The sequence below is a fragment of the Cyanistes caeruleus genome, chromosome Z, assembly GCF_971803275.1.
Source record: "Cyanistes caeruleus chromosome Z, bCyaCae1.hap1.1, whole genome shotgun sequence".
NCBI lineage: Eukaryota > Metazoa > Chordata > Aves > Passeriformes > Paridae > Cyanistes > Cyanistes caeruleus.
This window is the reverse complement of record NC_141732.1, coordinates 17,778,391-17,795,705: the sequence shown is the minus strand read 5'-3', so window position 1 is coordinate 17,795,705 and position 17,315 is coordinate 17,778,391. Positions and strand designations below refer to the sequence as shown.

Here is a 17,315-nt window from a genome sequence, read left to right as displayed (position 1 = left end):
GAGAAAAAGCTTGGATTTAGCAAAGAATTTGCAACTGAACATTTTCTGACAGTACTGCCTCTGCCCATCTGTGCAAAGATTTTTAGTAATGCAAACATAACAGTGATGAAGAGCATAACATGAAATATCATATATTTGGCTCATTCAAGATACCAGCCATGTAGCATGGCTCAAAAAGCGTAGAATGACTGTGCAAGTTCTTCAGCATAAATATTCCAGTGGATAGCTAATAATTGTCAAAATAATCTAAGATCAATTCTCATAACTACATACTTAAAATTTTAAAAGAAATTTCCGTTTTCATTATAGTCAGGAACAACAGAAAATGAAATCGGGGAAGCTTTTCCTATTCACTCCATACAATCTTTCTCCTTAATCTTTTTCCACCTACACAAGTGTACTTCTCATATATAAGAAATAGATTGGAATAGCTTTGTGTTGTTTATATTTTATTCACAAGAAAATTCTGATTTTATAGGATTAGTCACTAGAGCAGTGAGAATGAGATAGAAAAGGAAAACATTATTAGGCAGAAATAGGCCAAAATATCTACAAAGTAGAATGTCTTTATCTGTCTTGTAAAAGCAATATAATTTGGTTCTATTTTACAGTGAATACAAAAAAACCAGAAAAACATGATGGGGGTGAATTTTATGTGACTGGTTTGTAGCTCTAATGATTCAAAACTCCTTGTGTGTGCTACAGCTACCTCTTTAGGACTTTGATCAAGGATATATTCTGACCAGAGTCTTATAAATTACAAAAGTACAAGTTTTTTCTGGTTTTGGTGTTCTCACCTATACGTTTGAAAAAATAAAAAAATTTAGAGCACATAATACTTCTACTTCAGTAGCAAACATCTATAGACAACAGCACATTTGTTTCACTGCTCATGGATAACAGGAAATGTATTTCCCGTTACAGAAGTTGTATAGCATTAAACAGTAGGTTTTTCTTTTCAAGCAGATACAACAGACCAGGTGTAAAAGGCATGTGAGGACCAAATGTGATTTAAATTTTTGGGCTATTCCAATGCTGCTGATAGGAGCACCGGGGAATGAAACTAGAGTTTGCATAGCCCTCCAGCCTGGGTAGTAGTTATATCTGTGGGCCTAAATGGGAATGGCATTAAAGTGTAATTTAAGCACAGTAGAAGACAAAACACAAGAAGGGAAAAAAAATATATGTGTAAAAACTTCTATGTGTAAAAATTGCTTCTCAGTAGAACTTTCTTATGAAATTTTTGTCAAAAATGAGAAACTCTATTGTTATCTGCTATCTCAGATAATTTATGTGCTCTCTACAGATTTGAAAATGTCATGTTTACTAAAGAATCCTTTTCTTTATAAAATAAAAGAAAATGTGTGACAAAAAGCAGGAATAAAACATATCATAAAGGGAGAAAGGGTCCAGCTTGCCCCTAAGTATAACCAAATTGCTGCTGAATCAGAGTTAGATGGCAGCTCTCACTGTATAGAAAAGCTGTATGGTCATTGTTTCAAACTGATGAGGAAATACTGCTTACAGATTGTTTAGGGTTTTTGTCTTTCTCAGATTATTTTCTATAACGGACAAATCAGGCTAAAATTATTTTATTGAGATACACAAAAATAATAAGGAGTTAAATCAGATTGATTTAAGCAACCAACCTCGCTATTAACACTAGAAAGAATTCTCAATCCCACACCTCCATCTCTTCACAGGAGGTATTTAATTATGTCCAGTGCTGAGAGCAGTTCAGAGTAACCTGCTTGAAATTTTCTTAGGATTCATTTTTGAAATCCATACACTTCATCATACAGTGAGTGAAGAAACCCATCAGACACAACCTTAATCCATAAGGACATTGATACCTCCACTTCCCATAAAAGCCAGGGATCCCATTATTTGTAGAAAGTTGACCTACATCCAGACACTGCAAAACAGTCCAAAATTCAATAGTTAAATAAAAATTTCCTAGCTCTATGCTATTCAACCTAATTTGTCTTCAAAACAGCGAGAGAAATTTGAAACAGCTCATTTAATATTTCCTCTAAGTACAGAAAGTGAGGAGGAAAGGTTCTGGAAACATTTATGTGCCGTTTAAGTAAACTGGCTCTTCCTTCCCTACCAGCCCTCTCAGTCCAGCTGTGAGTTCAAAACAGTGGAGAAAATGAAAGAGACCTCTTACCAGCTCTTGGATACATGTTGCTCTCCATCCACATTGGTGGTATGCAGGAGAGCAATACCTGTGTTTACAACAACTGTACTTCTGAGGACTTTTCTTAATGTCTGCTGCAGCTTAACCTCTGCCCATTCTCTCAAAGTGTCGCTGTTTCAAAGGAGAAGGAAATAGGAAAGACTGACAATTAGGACAGGCACTAGTGAGTGCCCACAGTGTTGCACACTGAATAGCATAGCTAAAACCAGGCAGTGATGCCTGGAGATAGGGGAGAAAGATCACACAATTCTTTCAATACTTCCTACCACAGCTGGCAAGGTCTATGAAGGAAGTACCAAATCAAGAAGAGCGGTACAACTGTGAAGTGGTCTTTTTTTCCTGAATTTTTACATCTCTTTGCCTAAATGGTGTGCTGATGTCTTCAGATTTAACATGTATCTGAGATACCAGTCTTCCACAGTGAAGGCTTAGACCTCACAGAGGAAGGGAGCTCACAGACTTCCTGGTGCAGAGGAGGTCTCCTGTGTTTCTAGAAGGTCATACCTACACAGCAGTGTCACATATAAACAATCACCGCATGATCAACGCAGGACATTGAAGAACGCCAAAGGTCCTCACCACTACTTCTCTGAGGCTGAATCAGTGTAGGGATGGTGTCAGTCAGCCCAGCTGCATGCAGAAAAAAAAGATCATCCCCAGCATGTTCTAAATGCTTTGATTTCTTTTGTCCAAAGAGATGGTGCAAAGATGTATTTTGAATGCAGTCCTGTATGGAGTGAAAGGCCTCTCCACTGCAAAACCTCCAATCATGTCGTGAAAAGTGAGCACCAGGACATTTTGCAGTCTTCTACCACAGGTTCCTGTCAGGACCATGTCAGTTGAGCCCTGCTGCCTGTTTCATTCACAACAATTTGTATTTTAAGGGATATTTGTACGATGAAAGGAAATGAAAAACAAATTCTAAAAAATATTTACTTCACTTGGTTTAAAAAAGAATGAAAAAAGGAACAAACAATAAAACAGTTGAAAGCTGTTATTCTCTTTCTAGAGGGTTAAAGGTTAGCTTTGTTAACAATGATCATGTCCGTGATCCTTCAAGCCCTCTCATGTTCATTAGTCTTAGAGGAAATAGAGATGGAACCTCTGATGAGGATGGCTAAGCTAATAAGTAAATATTCATTTGTTAATGTTTGATTGAGCTATTTACAAATGCATCTGGTAGTACCTATTGCTACATCTATTTTGTATCACAGTAAGGTTTTCACATTATTACTTTGGCTAAGAAGGAGGTCTATGAATTATTTATCCATTTGTGTGGCTGATCACTGTTGATAAATTGAGTAATCATGGGAATCCTCATATATCACTTGCCATCCAGCTCACAGAACATCTGATAATTTATGACAACTGTCTAATCATTGAAAGAGGACAAATAGTAGGCATAATTAAACAAGGGAGAAAAAAAAGTCTGTTGAAAAAAATTCAGAAAAATTTAGGTAAGAAAACCTCCAACCTTTGAGATTAAGTATTACCAGTGTTAAGGAAAGATTGGGATATCTAGTAATGAAGGTAAAATGGATTTAAGAAACAATTAATTTTTGTGTTTAAACAATTAAATCGTGTTTCTAATCCAATTGATTGAATCTAAATTCAATCTAAAATTGAAACCAATGAGAATCTTTTCTTTCTGTGAATTACACTTAGCCTGATGCTGTTATTCACACACAGACTGGGTTCATCTTCGTTTTTCCAAGTCACTGATTCAACATATTTTTCTGCTTCTTTGTTTGGTATAAATCATAAAGCGGCTTGGATGGGTGAAGAGTAACAGGTCCTGACCAGGCTTTTTGGTTTAAGCAGGATTCTTTGTGCTCAACAGGCTTGTTCCTGAAGTTCCCCTGCACACTGTAGCATGAGGAAGGTTAAGAGACATACATGCTCACCATACATGCTCATACATGCTCACATACATTACACCAGGTAATGAACGAAACACTACTTTTTTTTTTATTTTTGATGTATTCATTTGTCACTTGATGATGTAATTTCTCCAGCCACTGGCAAAGTTACTTTGTTTTTCTTTATAGGGACAGTCTCACACCATTTATCTCTCTGAGTCTACATATTTAAAAAAAAAAAAAAAAAAAAAAGAAGAAGAAGAAAAAAGAAGAAGGCAAGAGAAACTTGATGATCTTTATTTGGGATAGGATGAATGACAGTACCCACAATGTGTGGATTGGATCCCTGCTGTGTCAGAGAAACACCAGTTAGCATAGTAGACGCAGTCAAGTTACCATTGACTTGTCAAGTGTTAACTTTATTTTCTAAGACAAGTTCTAGCTTATTTCAGCTGTAAGTGCAGTTAAAAAATATGGAATTGTTCTACGTGCTGCCACGAATCAGGAATGGGAGCTTTTATACCTGTTCCTGAATCAGATACTTTTCCAAGCTTCTTGGCATAGCCAAATTGCTTATATAGGAATATATGTAGACATACATACTTAATTCATTCACGGACAAATTTTGGGCTGTTATTGAGAAGTGGAAAGCAGACACTCAGAAAGTTCAGACTAAGATGTTAGCTAATGACTCCAGAATGTATTCCTGCATTGAAACTTACATCACATGTGCAATTGTAGCTGAGATTGCATCTCTGAATAAAATTAATAAGGAAACATGATAAAGAAGACATTCTCTCCATCCTCAGGTGAAATACTAGTGGTTTTACATCAACTAGGTATAGCAAATGTATTTCTGATGTAATTTTGTTGTATGTTTTTAACTTTCTGTTCTTCTGTTTCTACAAGTTTTGGAGTTAAAGCCAAGACAGTCTTCTGAAGTTCTTGAAGACTATCTTCTACTTTAATTTTGCGTAAAGGAACTCTCATGTTTATTTCAAAGGCTTGTTGCATTTCAACATTTATTTTTAATTGGTTTTGTGGCAATACTGCAATTAAAATCTTTCTGCAACAGCCAGAAGTGTAAGAAGACCCTTCCACTCTGCTTGCTGTTCCTATATGCCTCTTCTTGATTTCTGCTCTTGAAATTTTATGAACTGTAACCTGTCAAGTAAACAACCGTCCCAAAATTATCTTTTTTCTCTGCTCTCCTGGACATTCCTAGGTATAAATAGCTCAATAAACACAGTGAAGTTCTCACAAATTCTTTGCTTTAATAACAGTCTAAATGATAATTTTATCACTTTATGCTCCACAACACTCTCTTTATCCTTTCTGCCACCAAATATTTTTGTATTCATCTTTAAAACTTTTAATATGAAGATTATTTGGTTATAGTTGTGCAGAGAATAGTAGGTGTTTGTGATAATTTTTCTTACAGAGATCATGTTGTCAAACTTTTTTGTATATTTATCTATACAGCTAAAGGAAAGAAGAACAACTAATCCCTTGATGGTTTGAAAATTACTTCATTTCTTTACTTATATACTAAGTAGGTTGAGCAAAATACAATCCTGAATTCAAATAATCTATTACCTTTTGCTGCTTACTAGAAATGAAATGCCAACGTGCATATGCACAGCTGGTGTTGAGCCTCTACCACTGAGATAACTTCCCAGTAGTAGTTAGACAAACTATTAAGAGGCAGCAACTATAAAGAAAAGGAGATAAAATGCAGTACATAGCTCAGAGTAGTGTAACAATATTAAAATATATTAGGAATAAAATACTGTGCTGTCAGACAATACCCAGGTCACCAATTCCAAATGAAATCAGTTTCCTTTGATGAAAAAAGTATTCATGCTGTGCTATGTATTTTTCTTCCTTTCCACCCAGATGTGTTCCACTATGTCTGTATATGAACCATTTCTTCTTCTAAGTTACTATGTAAAGAGGAGGGGTTCAACTCTTTTCATATTAATACAAACTAGTCATTAGACATGAAAGCACAGAGTGGATAAGACTGTAGGGCTAATCAAGGGGTAAATAACATTGAAATGCCTTCTTGCAGTATTTTCCCAAAGAAAATCATCATTCAAATAGCTGAAATTTGTTTCTTCCTGCTCAACTGTGGAAACACAAATTAAATCATCAGTACTCTTATCATCTCTTATGGTCTACTCTCATCTCCTCAGGAGCTGTTGTACTGATGCTTTACGCATAAGGTGCTAGAAGTCACTCTTTTCTCCTTCCTATGGGTTATCTAATCATCTTGTCCCTGTTTCATCCTTTCCCATTTGACTATGAGCTACAATAAACTGGATGAAAGGCTGAATTAACTGCTCCAACCAGAGCTGCTTCCTTGTGTTTTCACCCTTTACAAGGACCTCTTTTTGTTTCATTTGGTGAGTTTTCAACCGATTATATCGTGGGATAGACATGGCAGTGCACTGAGGTAAAAGGGAAATGGGATGTGGATCAATTTCTCTGGAAGTGCAGCCTGGTTTCCACTCAGCTGTAAGAGGCTTTGTCTGTAAAAGCAAGATCTATCTCATTTGCAGAAGAGTGCATGTAAACTTTTAATCCAGCCACATGTCGTGAGTGAGTCCACGGTATGGGATCCAGAGAACACCAATGTGTACCATTATTTTAAGCTTTCCTAGATACAATAGTAGTCCAATCCATTCTGTTCTACAGAATCAAAAAATTATACACAAACCCTAAATAAAAAACAAAACACAAATCCTTACGAAGTTAAAAAAATAATAAAATGTTAAAGTGATCCCCTCCTATCCACAAACATCAAGAGGTCATGAGATAAATAGTACAAGGGAAAAAAATAAAAAATAAAAAATAAAAAAACAGATTTGCCAAAATCTAAAAATGTTCTAATATGGGACTAGTAACTGCTATTAGAGCTAAGGAGACAGGAAACTAAAATGAGGGGCATGAAATAACTGAAATAATAGCTATCACATGGTAACTACCAAGGCATCTCTTTCCCTTTAACACTGAGGTCTTGAAAATTTACCTGATGAGTCAGAAAGACTGCAGGTAACCCATTAACTCCATAGGTGATGACTATGTCCTGAAGTTCACTTGAACAGCCAGAATTGTGTTTGCTCTGTCACATTATCTATCATTTCACCTTCCCCATATCACTTATTTTCTTTTTCTGCTTCATAATTAAAATCCACTTCATCTGTTCTTATGCAACACTTACAGTAATCCTGAAACTGAAAAGATAGTTAAAAGCCTCCAGCTGATCCAAATTGCCACATCTCTTGAAGGCATAATGGAATTATATACTTCCATTACCTTTCCAAAGGAAGATGGTTGGAGAAAAAAACATGTAAAACCAAAACTGTATCTTCTCTTCTTGCAGTTCTTTTCATTTTTTACATGCATCTGTTTTCATCTCAAGGTAACAGTCAGCGACCAATAACAGTATAAGCAACCTCAGCCCTTCTGAACAATGTTTTACTTATTTAGGAGACCTATTCCCACCTCTAAGACACTGTTAAGTTGGATGTTCAAAAAGAAACCCCTGAAAAAAAAAAAACCATCCTGCAGCTAGAAAAGTAATAAGGATTTTTACTTCAAAGTTTTATTAATGTTTTATATATTTGATGATTGAAGTTATATTTATGTATCTTTAGTAAAACCGATGAACCATATTTATTTTAAGATTTCATACCAAGCCATGCATATTCAGTGTAATCATGTCAAGATTTTTGACTCTGAGGCCCACTTACAATGAAAAAATGACACTTAAGTCTTACTTCATCATCTACTAGCACCTTCCTCCCATTTCCACAGCCTATGAATACTCTTCTTCCTTTTCATGGTAAGCTGATCAAAACTAGGAAATCCTCTTCCTAGTGCTTTTTGACTCTTCTTAGTGATTGTTCACCTTATCACCCTTACACCTTCTCGTGTCCTGGAGATCATAAGCCCTGACTCTGTTTCTGGGTGCTAATAGAGAAAAAGCAACCAACGTAGTAGCAAAATGTAATTAACAAAAGAAAGCAATTTCATAACACTTCAATATGACTTATGTGCTTATACTTTAGTGGATTTTCAAAGCACACCTGAAGATCCATTTGTGTCTTGTAAGAAACAGAAAGTGTTTCTGTCAAAGCAACTGGGAATAAAATTTGTTTAATGAAATTCAAGGAAGGATTCCAGCAAACAGTGGTCAGCACTAATATTCTTGATATTTTGCCAGCTCAAAAAGTTCAGCCCATTTCTCTTGAGCAACTCTGTATTCAAGCTCTGAACTAGATACCGGTCACAGGTGTTTAAAAAATATAAAAGTATCCCAAGCCTTTTGCATAGAGAGAGGAATGCAAGAGATACTATAATATAAAAACAGTATGTCACAAAGCCAAAACCAATAATATTATTCTTGATAAAATAAAATTAAAACCAAAAAATGCTGACAATAGCATGGCAGCTGCCAACTAAAGGAACAGAGTAAGTTCATATTAAGGCCAGAGTCCTTACAAAAGCAACAAACCCTTTAAAAACAAAATATTTGCATAAGCAATACATTCAATTAAACTTTTTCTGATGTCTTACTGCATTTAAATAAGTTCTTTTCTGAAACTAGAGAGAAAATTGCAAATCATATTTCTTTGTACACGTAATCTGTTTAAAAATATTCCTTTTGCTTGCTTGCTTGCTTGCTTGGGGTTTTTTCTCCTTAATATGAAATTATTATCAGAGTCAAATTCCACCCAGTCTTCTGCTTCCATTTTTCTGTTGAACAGACATGTTAGCTTCCTCAGGCCATTGAGCTTTGGGAGTAGGAAAGTGACCACGATCAGAAAACAAGGTAAATTGCAAGTCTTCAGAAGTGCAAGTGAAGTGAAGTGTAATGACTAGACAAATTTTTCAAGAGGAAAAAGTTTAGAGTAAGTGCAAGAGCCGTAGGGATGGAAAAAATTGTCAATTAACAACTGGTTACAAGCTGTCTATGTGACCTTGGATAAAAAGTTGAACTACTCTGTACCTTTATTTTATTTTGTTAAGCAAGACAATGAAACTCCATAATACATGAAAATAACACACCATTTTGTGATTAATGAGCACCACTGCACAAAAGGATAGAAGAGTATTTGTTTACAGCTGACAGTCATATTTTTCTGTCATATGTCATATGTCATAGTTTTATGACAGATCATAGTCTCCTGCATATTTAGTATGAAATTGAAGGATGATTTGGGAAGGTAAACTGTATTTTTTGTTCTTTGAGAAGATGATCTCAATATGAACATTTGTATTTTCCCCATACTGATTGATCAGTACAAACAATTTAAACATGGTAGTCCTGGTTCAGTCTGTAGAAAGGTTAAGGATACTAGACCTCTGCATGTCCTCTGGGATTTACTCTATACACTGAAATTATCTTCTTTCTCCAATTTTGTATTTGAATTAACTAAACTTATTAATCTTTTTAAGTTGTCTGCTTATTTACCTTCAGAAAGGAAGCAGGAAGATACAGCTAAAAATTTTTTTATCATCTTGTTAGTGCTCCCCTGAATCAGGTAGATCTTTTGACAGTCCATCAAAGTGTAAGTGCATTGCAACTTTGAGACTGGGAAGCTACAGTCTGCTAGTTCTGCCTGTTCAAGAGCACATAAGTATTTACAGAATCACAGAATCGGTCACATTGGAAAGGACCAGTGTGGGTCATCTGGTCCAACCTCCCTGCTCAGGCAGGGTCATTCTAGAGCACATGACACAGAATTGTGTCCAGATGGTTCTGGAATATCTCCAGTGAGGGAGACTCGACACTCTCTGAGCAATCTGTTTCAGTGCTTGGTCACTAGCAATATGAAGTTCTTCATATTCAGGTGGAACTTTCTGTGCTTGAGGAAGTTCCACCTGAATATGAATATGAAGTTCTGCCTGTTACCTCCTGTCCTAGTTGTGTGCACCACTGAGAAGAGCCTGGCTACATCTTCTTGGCACCACCCTTTTAGATTTTTATATACAATTATGAGGTCCCCTCTCAGTCATCTCAAGATTGAACAGGTCCTCCTTCCTCAGCCTTTCCTGGTCTGCCTTTCCTTGCAGGAGCAATGCTTCTGTCCCCCAGTCATGCTCACAGCCTCCTCCCTGGACCTGCTGGAGGAACTCCCTGTCTCTCTTGTGCTGAGGGGTCCAGGACTGCTCCCAGTACTGCAATGGGGCCTCACCAGGGTTAACAGAGGGGCAGGATCCTCCCCCTCAACCTGCTGGCAATGCTGCTCCTGATACACCCAGCATTCCTTTGTCCTTCTTGGCCACAAGGGCACACTGCTGGCTCAATCCACCAGGATCCCTGGGCTCTTCTCCTCAGAGCTGCTTCCCAGCAGGTCAGCCTGTGCTGGTGCCTGGGGTTGTCTCTCCTCAGATGCAGGACCCTGCATTTTCCCTTTTTGAATTTCAGAGTTTTCTCTGCCCATCTGTCCAGTCTGTGAAGGTCCCTCTGAAGGGCTGCACAACTCTCTGGGGTGTTGGCCACTTTCCCAGCTTTGAATCATCTGCAAACTTGCTGAGGAGGCATCTGCCCCTTCATCCAAGTCACTGAGGAACAAGTTGAATAGCACTGAACCCAATTCAGAACCCTGGGGCAAACCCATAGTGAGAGACCTCAACAAAACTCTGTACCACTGATCACAGCCCTCTGGAATCTGTTACTCAGCCAGTTCTCAATCCAGCCTAGAGTCCATCCATACACCCTGCACTTCTTGAGTTTGCCTATGAGGATGTTATGAGCTTCAAAAGCCTTTTTTCATTGCTTATCTTCATTGACTTCTTTCTTTTCTTATCAGTTTAGGAGCTGATATGACTAAGCATTGATATTGATATAATACACATATTTCAGTGTGGGATAACTCTTCTGTGCTGTGTTTTTACATTTACACCATTGCAAATATCTAGCTTTCACTTTCATCAAAATCCTGTGTTCCGTGCATCAATTTAATCCTAAATTCTGGAGTGACTGAAGAGCTTGGTGTCCTGGGATTATCTGTTTCTGGGTTTTTCAGTAAATGCAAATGCCATAATAACAATCAATAAAATTAAATTTTGCTTTTCACTGTATTAGATTTGAAATTCATTAATATATTAACTATATGTACCAAATTTCATATATTGTGGTTGCTTGCATAGATTCCTACTATTTTTATTTTTAATTTTAAGTCAAATGTGATTTTGAACACCTGAATATTTAGTATACTAGAGTTTTTTATTACCCCATCTTTAGGGGTAATACCAAATAAAAGTTTTTTATGAATATAGGAAATTAGAATGCCAGAGATGTATATTGATATATGTACATATAAATGTGATATCCAGGGTTTGTCCTGTATGGGAAGGAGAATTCTTTTTAGAATCTTCTGTGTGAAAAAACATTGGGGAAAGAATTTCAGGAAAGGGGGAATCAAAATGGTAATCTTTAAATCATCATGGAACTGAAGAAATATTTCAACTGAAGGGTGGAGGAGGAAGAAAGACTCAGGAATGCCTCTGCACCTCTGGAAAATCTCTGCTTCTTTTATACAAAAAGTACAATTTTAGACAGCAGGAAATATACAGAATGGTAGGCAGTGCATTTTTATTGGTTTTATTTTTTATTTTATATTTTATACACCTAAGTATCTTGACTTCATGCATTAATAGATATAAGCAAGTTTTTTCAGGGATAATTAAATGGAGTAAAATTAGACATAATAACGAATATAAAAACTCAACAACCTCTCATGAAAAATGTCTGACTACATAAGTGATAACTTTAGATAAGTGCCAAAAGTGTGGTTTTCTGTGTTTGAAGGTCAAGTTGCACTCACTAAGAAGTCAATTTCAATACCGTCCTAGTATTTACCACTGTACCAAGTAATGAATATATCAGCTGAAATGGCTGAAAACAAAAACAGTTATGAATGGTGACATATGAAGTGAAACCAAATAAGCCTCAAAATTTTAACTACTGAAATGAGACAGTTCTCAGGCTCTCAGTCTGGTTCTGGATTATAATGTAAAGCTTCAAATTCACGTATTGATGGCAGTAAAAGCAAAAAAGATTGGGACTCAGAACAGAGTTGATAAAATAATTCATGAGGTGTTATATACATATACATATCTATTAATTCAGCTTCCAAAAATCTTTCCAAAGTCTACATGTTTAATGTTTCTACAGTACTATAGTTATCAATATATTATAACTAAGGAGTATAAAAACCAAATCCATTCAGTGACTGAAGATACTGCAAAGTCGATGCTTCCTGTCTATACCTAGGCTGGAGGAAAAACTACTCTGGTAACTTGACTTGTTTCCTCTTTTTGAAGACTGCTTGTTTGGTACCTAGCCTTTTTCTTTTTTTTTTTTTTTTAAAAAAAAAAAAAAAAAAGAAAAAAAAAAGAAAAAAATAGGCTTCACTAAAGAATGGCAGGATAGATGAGTCTTCAAATAGGTTCTCTCATTAGAAAACAATGAGCTTCCAGTTATTCTGGCAGTAACTTTCACTGATAATTATCTGGAAAGGACCGCTGGTGTTAGGAAAATTGAAATGAAAGGACCTAAGATTCAAGGGTATGAGGTCAGGTATGTGCTTGGTTGGATTTAATAGCTGACCTGGAACAACTAGAGTTTCCTGCATGAAAAAGTGCACTTTTGTTTGACAAATGCCTGGTTATATTCACACATAAAGAACTTATCTGTATTCATTAATATATACCTTGAAGTTGCCTTTATAGCATGATGAACCTTTCTTTTTACTGACATTTTGGAATTTAATTGCATTTTGAAAAGAACAATATGATGATAACTTGCAAATTATTTTAATGAAAAATATTTTGGCCTTAAATAAAGTCTGAGATTTGGAAAAGTTCGTATTGCACCTATTTTAATGTTATAAAGCACTGCATTTGTTTGTGGAGCTTGACTCAGTTTATTGAGTGATAAATTCAGCTTCTCATTGACCTGCATTTCTATATATGAAAATAACAGTGGAAAATTCAAAAGAGTGTCTAATTATCTGTGGGTAGGTACTATTTAACAAATGCTTCCATCTGCATGTCTAATAAGTACATATTTTATTACAATACAATATCACTCAGCAACCTCCAAATCAAAAATAGACCTATTTTTCCTGCTGTTACTGACAAATATTTTTTGGCAATTTTATGTACTTTTCCAGTTTTTATCCTGTTAACAGCAAGGAAATGAGGACTAAGGATAGAAACTATAGTATTTTTCATTGTTTTTTCTTGAAACAGAGCTCATGTACCAAAGTTGATTCCATGAAATGTTAAAGCCATTTCATCTTGAGTTTACAGGCCAAAACAATAGCAAGAAATCTGCTAAAACATACAGTATCAGAAAAGCCAATGAGAAAAATTAAGTAAAAATCATTATAAAGACTATTTTTCATCCATTTAATCCAATATGAAACAACACAAATGTTATTATACCATTATGTAACACACTTTCTTTGTTGTAATAACTGTAATAATACTTTAAATCTCAAAACATATATATGACTTATATAACAGTAGGATCCAATTTTCTGACGTTCTCACAAATATATTTATTAACATTACCAAAATGCTTTCCAATTCAAGTTCACTTAAGACTAGTAATTATCAGAATTAGCTATTAAATAATCAGCATTAGTTTATCATTACAAGCAATAAGTAAACTGTAAGAATTGTGAACCAATAATGATAATATAAAAAATACAATGCAAGACGACAGATATTCTTTACAATCTATTAATTATTTTAAATTTTTGAATGATCATTATATATTTAGAATCTTAATTTGCACACAAATTCCCTCAATATTAAATGGGGGTATTATACTATTACTATTATAATTATTAAATATGGCACAACAAAAGCAGTCACACTTACTATTTATAATGGATCACTAGTGCCCCCTTCTGATACAAAATAAGAGGAAATATCAAAGTTTTGCAGAGTATACTTCATGCTATGCTCTAATACCTAGAGATTTCTTCCAGTTAAGTGTTATTTTAAATGCAGGAAACCTATAAAGACACTAGTTATAAACTGACCAGCCTTGCATTCACAAGGCTAAGCACTTTCACATTGCAAAACATTATTGTAAAGAGGAGAAAAAAGATAAATATGAAAAATTAGGTAATGCACTACTAAAAATATATAAATAACCTTGTATTTTTGAGTCTGTCATCTTGCAGTATAACTTTTGGAATTAGTCTCAATTTATATCTGGCTTGGGTTTTTTTTTTTAAATAATAGAAGCACTTTATGTGTCTACATGTGAAAAAATAAACTGGAGCTACAATCCAGAATTAATCACGTTGAATGTCATATTGCCAGGTTTGTACGGAACTGGTGCTGAGGAGAATAAAGACACGCTCATCATTATAGCCCCTTCTCTTTGACTTAATATAAAGGGCAAAAGGCAGGATGACAGATGTAAAAGATATTGTCTGCAGCATTGATTGCACTACATCGATACTTTTTTTGCAGCTGCATCTTGATGCTGTTTTGTGGGCAAGCCGTGTGTTCATTCCTTGCATTATTTGATATTACTTACTCCTTATTTTAGATTATGATTATTTCCTAGTAATTACCAAACTGAGATCTTAATTAATGTATTATAATAGTAAGGAAATTGTGTCCTGAAAAAAAATAAAGTCTCTTCCTAATTTGAAAAACCATTTATTTTCTCATGAAGACACTAAAAAGGCATTTTTAAAATATTCTTGGTAACTTGATCTGGCCTCTTTTTGTTTGTTTAATATTTATATATACTTACACACTATATTGAAGTTCCAGGACCTTCTATAAAAATACCACAAACAAGTCAACAGCAGATTTCAGGGATAAAAAGAGGATCCTGGCACTTGTTTGGGAGCTGTTTGTGCAAAGCTAGTCCACAGTCCTTGAGATAACACCAGGAACAAATTACTGCTGTAATCAGAAGTGTTGACTTAAAACAGGATCTTAATAAGCTTGAAAGCTAGTATTTATTGAGGCTAAGCATATGTTTTGGCTGTGAAGTGCCTCTCTCAAATATTTTCATAGTAATTCTTTGGAGAAATAATGCTCTCTTTTAATTTGATGTTTCCTCTTTCTGCATCTGGGTCTGAACATATTCCCTCTCACCATAATCACTTCACACACAAATATCAAGAGATTCAGTTTTCTGACATAGCACACTAACTTCTGCTAACTCTTGCACTAAATATATTTGGAACTGCGCTTCGTGTCACAAATTTTAAGAGGCTGATTTCATGAAATATGGCAAAAACAGAAGCTATAGATTTCACTGACAACTGCAGATAAAAATTTGTATTTTTTTTGACAGAAATCAGAAAAATGTTAGTTATTTATCAAAATCTTGCCTTCTTCAATCAGAAATTTTAGCATCCCTATAGTTTAAAGCATATAAGTTCTCTGTCAAATCACATTTTTCAGGCAAGTCAAAAGTATGAAATACATATGTTGCACACACACTCCTCAAATTCACCATTTTCATTTACTGGCTGTGTCTCCTTACTCATCATTACACTACAATTACAGAAAATGTAAAAGCTTTTAAAAAGAGGTATTTTAAATAAAAAATTCCAGTTTATAAATTTTCTCTGCAAAAAACAATTGCATCCAGAAACTGCCTTGCTTCATCTTCTTCATGAGCATTCCCACTTACATTTATAAATCAGCTCCAACATTTTTAAGACTACATGACTGACACATTTTGGAGCTTGGATATTTTTGTACTTAGCTAAGTACATCACTTCCATTACTCCAGAAAAGAGGATGCTGGTGGGGAGATACCATTTCAAGACAGAAAATATCATATTAACAGGCAACAGGTCACCAAGCTGTCTGAGCTTGTCAGCTGAGCCTGACCTTTGAATTGTCATGAAGTATGAGCACTAAAGGGAATAATTTTTTTGGAGTCAGAAGATGCAGAGGGAGCAATGCAGAGAGGAGCGTACCAATATATTGTGAGTTTTTTGTTTCAGTGACATACTGTCCTTACAGTCTTGCATGAGGCACAAGGCTGTAAATCAGATATATATCTGCCATTCACCTAACAAACAGTTATACCCGAAAAAATGCTGTGGCTTAGGGAAATAAGTATTTTTAAAAAATTAAATAGCCTAAGTTGAATTCAAGAAAACAGTGTAGATGAAATTGTGCCACAGTCATTCTTCTAAAACAGGTTTTTAGTAGCTGTGTACAATTACAGAGAAAGACTCAAAATGTTGCATATTTCTTAAAAATATCGCTTTATGTTCTCTCTCTTGGCTGAACTTCCTAGTCTGTAGCACTGCAATTTTTAAGGCTAATTTTAAAACCGACTGAAAAAAACCAAACCTCTAACAGTGATTGCAGCAATTTGCCAAGAGTAAATGAAAATACAGTTGCAGTGGATAAAACTAGATGATAATACATTATTGCAAGGATCAGTGATCAGCATAGACTATTGTGAGAGACCATATGATAACCAATTAATCTTTTGTTTTTTCCAGTAAAACAATAGCATGGCAAACTTACATAACCTAAGTGTCTCTATTTATAACCACCATTTAATTTTGTTTTCTCTGGCAAAAAAAGCAAGAGTCCAAGCAGTAACATTTTTATAAAAAAAACATAAAAAAATAAAGAATCATATGCCAAACAGAAAAGTCATTCAGAAATGGGTCTTCATAAACTCATTGAAAGGGCTTTGAGGTATAAGACAGCAAATGATTTTTATGCAGGAATAAGACTGCAGCAGGGAAAAAAAGATACCAGAGAGTAGGGTGCCATATCGGCATGTGTGTCACACACTGTGACCACAACACATCTGACAGAGCTCAGCACTCACACACAATGTAAATTTCAGCTGTGTAATTCATAGCTGCTTGACTGCAGAGGAGCTTGGAGTCCATGGATGACATGGGCGTTCAGCACATGCCAGGCTCACTTCTGGTTTTACCATCACTGCTTTGGCTTCTCAGTGCCCATGCTGCAGGGAGAGATTAAGATCACAATCACCACGTGCTTAAAATTTGATTTGCACCTTATGTTCAGCAAGAACATTTTTAGTGAACCTTGACAGACCTACTTTCTACAGAAGATGCTTACATGTAATGGTTCATGCAATGTGTGGCTCATGTTGGTGAACCACAAAGGTGGAAAGAAAGAAAGAAAGGCAGATTTCTTGTAGAGTCTTACAAAACTAACAAGTAGTGGGACCTTCTCTGCCATCTAAACCTTATCCAGGC

At 35.4% G+C, this 17,315-nt stretch overlaps 1 long non-coding RNA gene across 1 annotated transcript in view; it reads right to left on the bottom strand.

Annotated features, from left to right (window-relative positions):
* Positions 1-13,468: 13,468 nt before the first annotated feature.
* LOC111941843 (uncharacterized) overlaps positions 13,469-17,315 on the bottom strand; it is a 56,825-nt gene continuing 52,978 nt past the window's right edge. The window contains exon 6 of the long non-coding RNA XR_002870302.2: positions 13,469-17,056. This is a non-coding gene — a long non-coding RNA (uncharacterized LOC111941843). The remainder of the gene's footprint in view (positions 17,057-17,315) is intronic.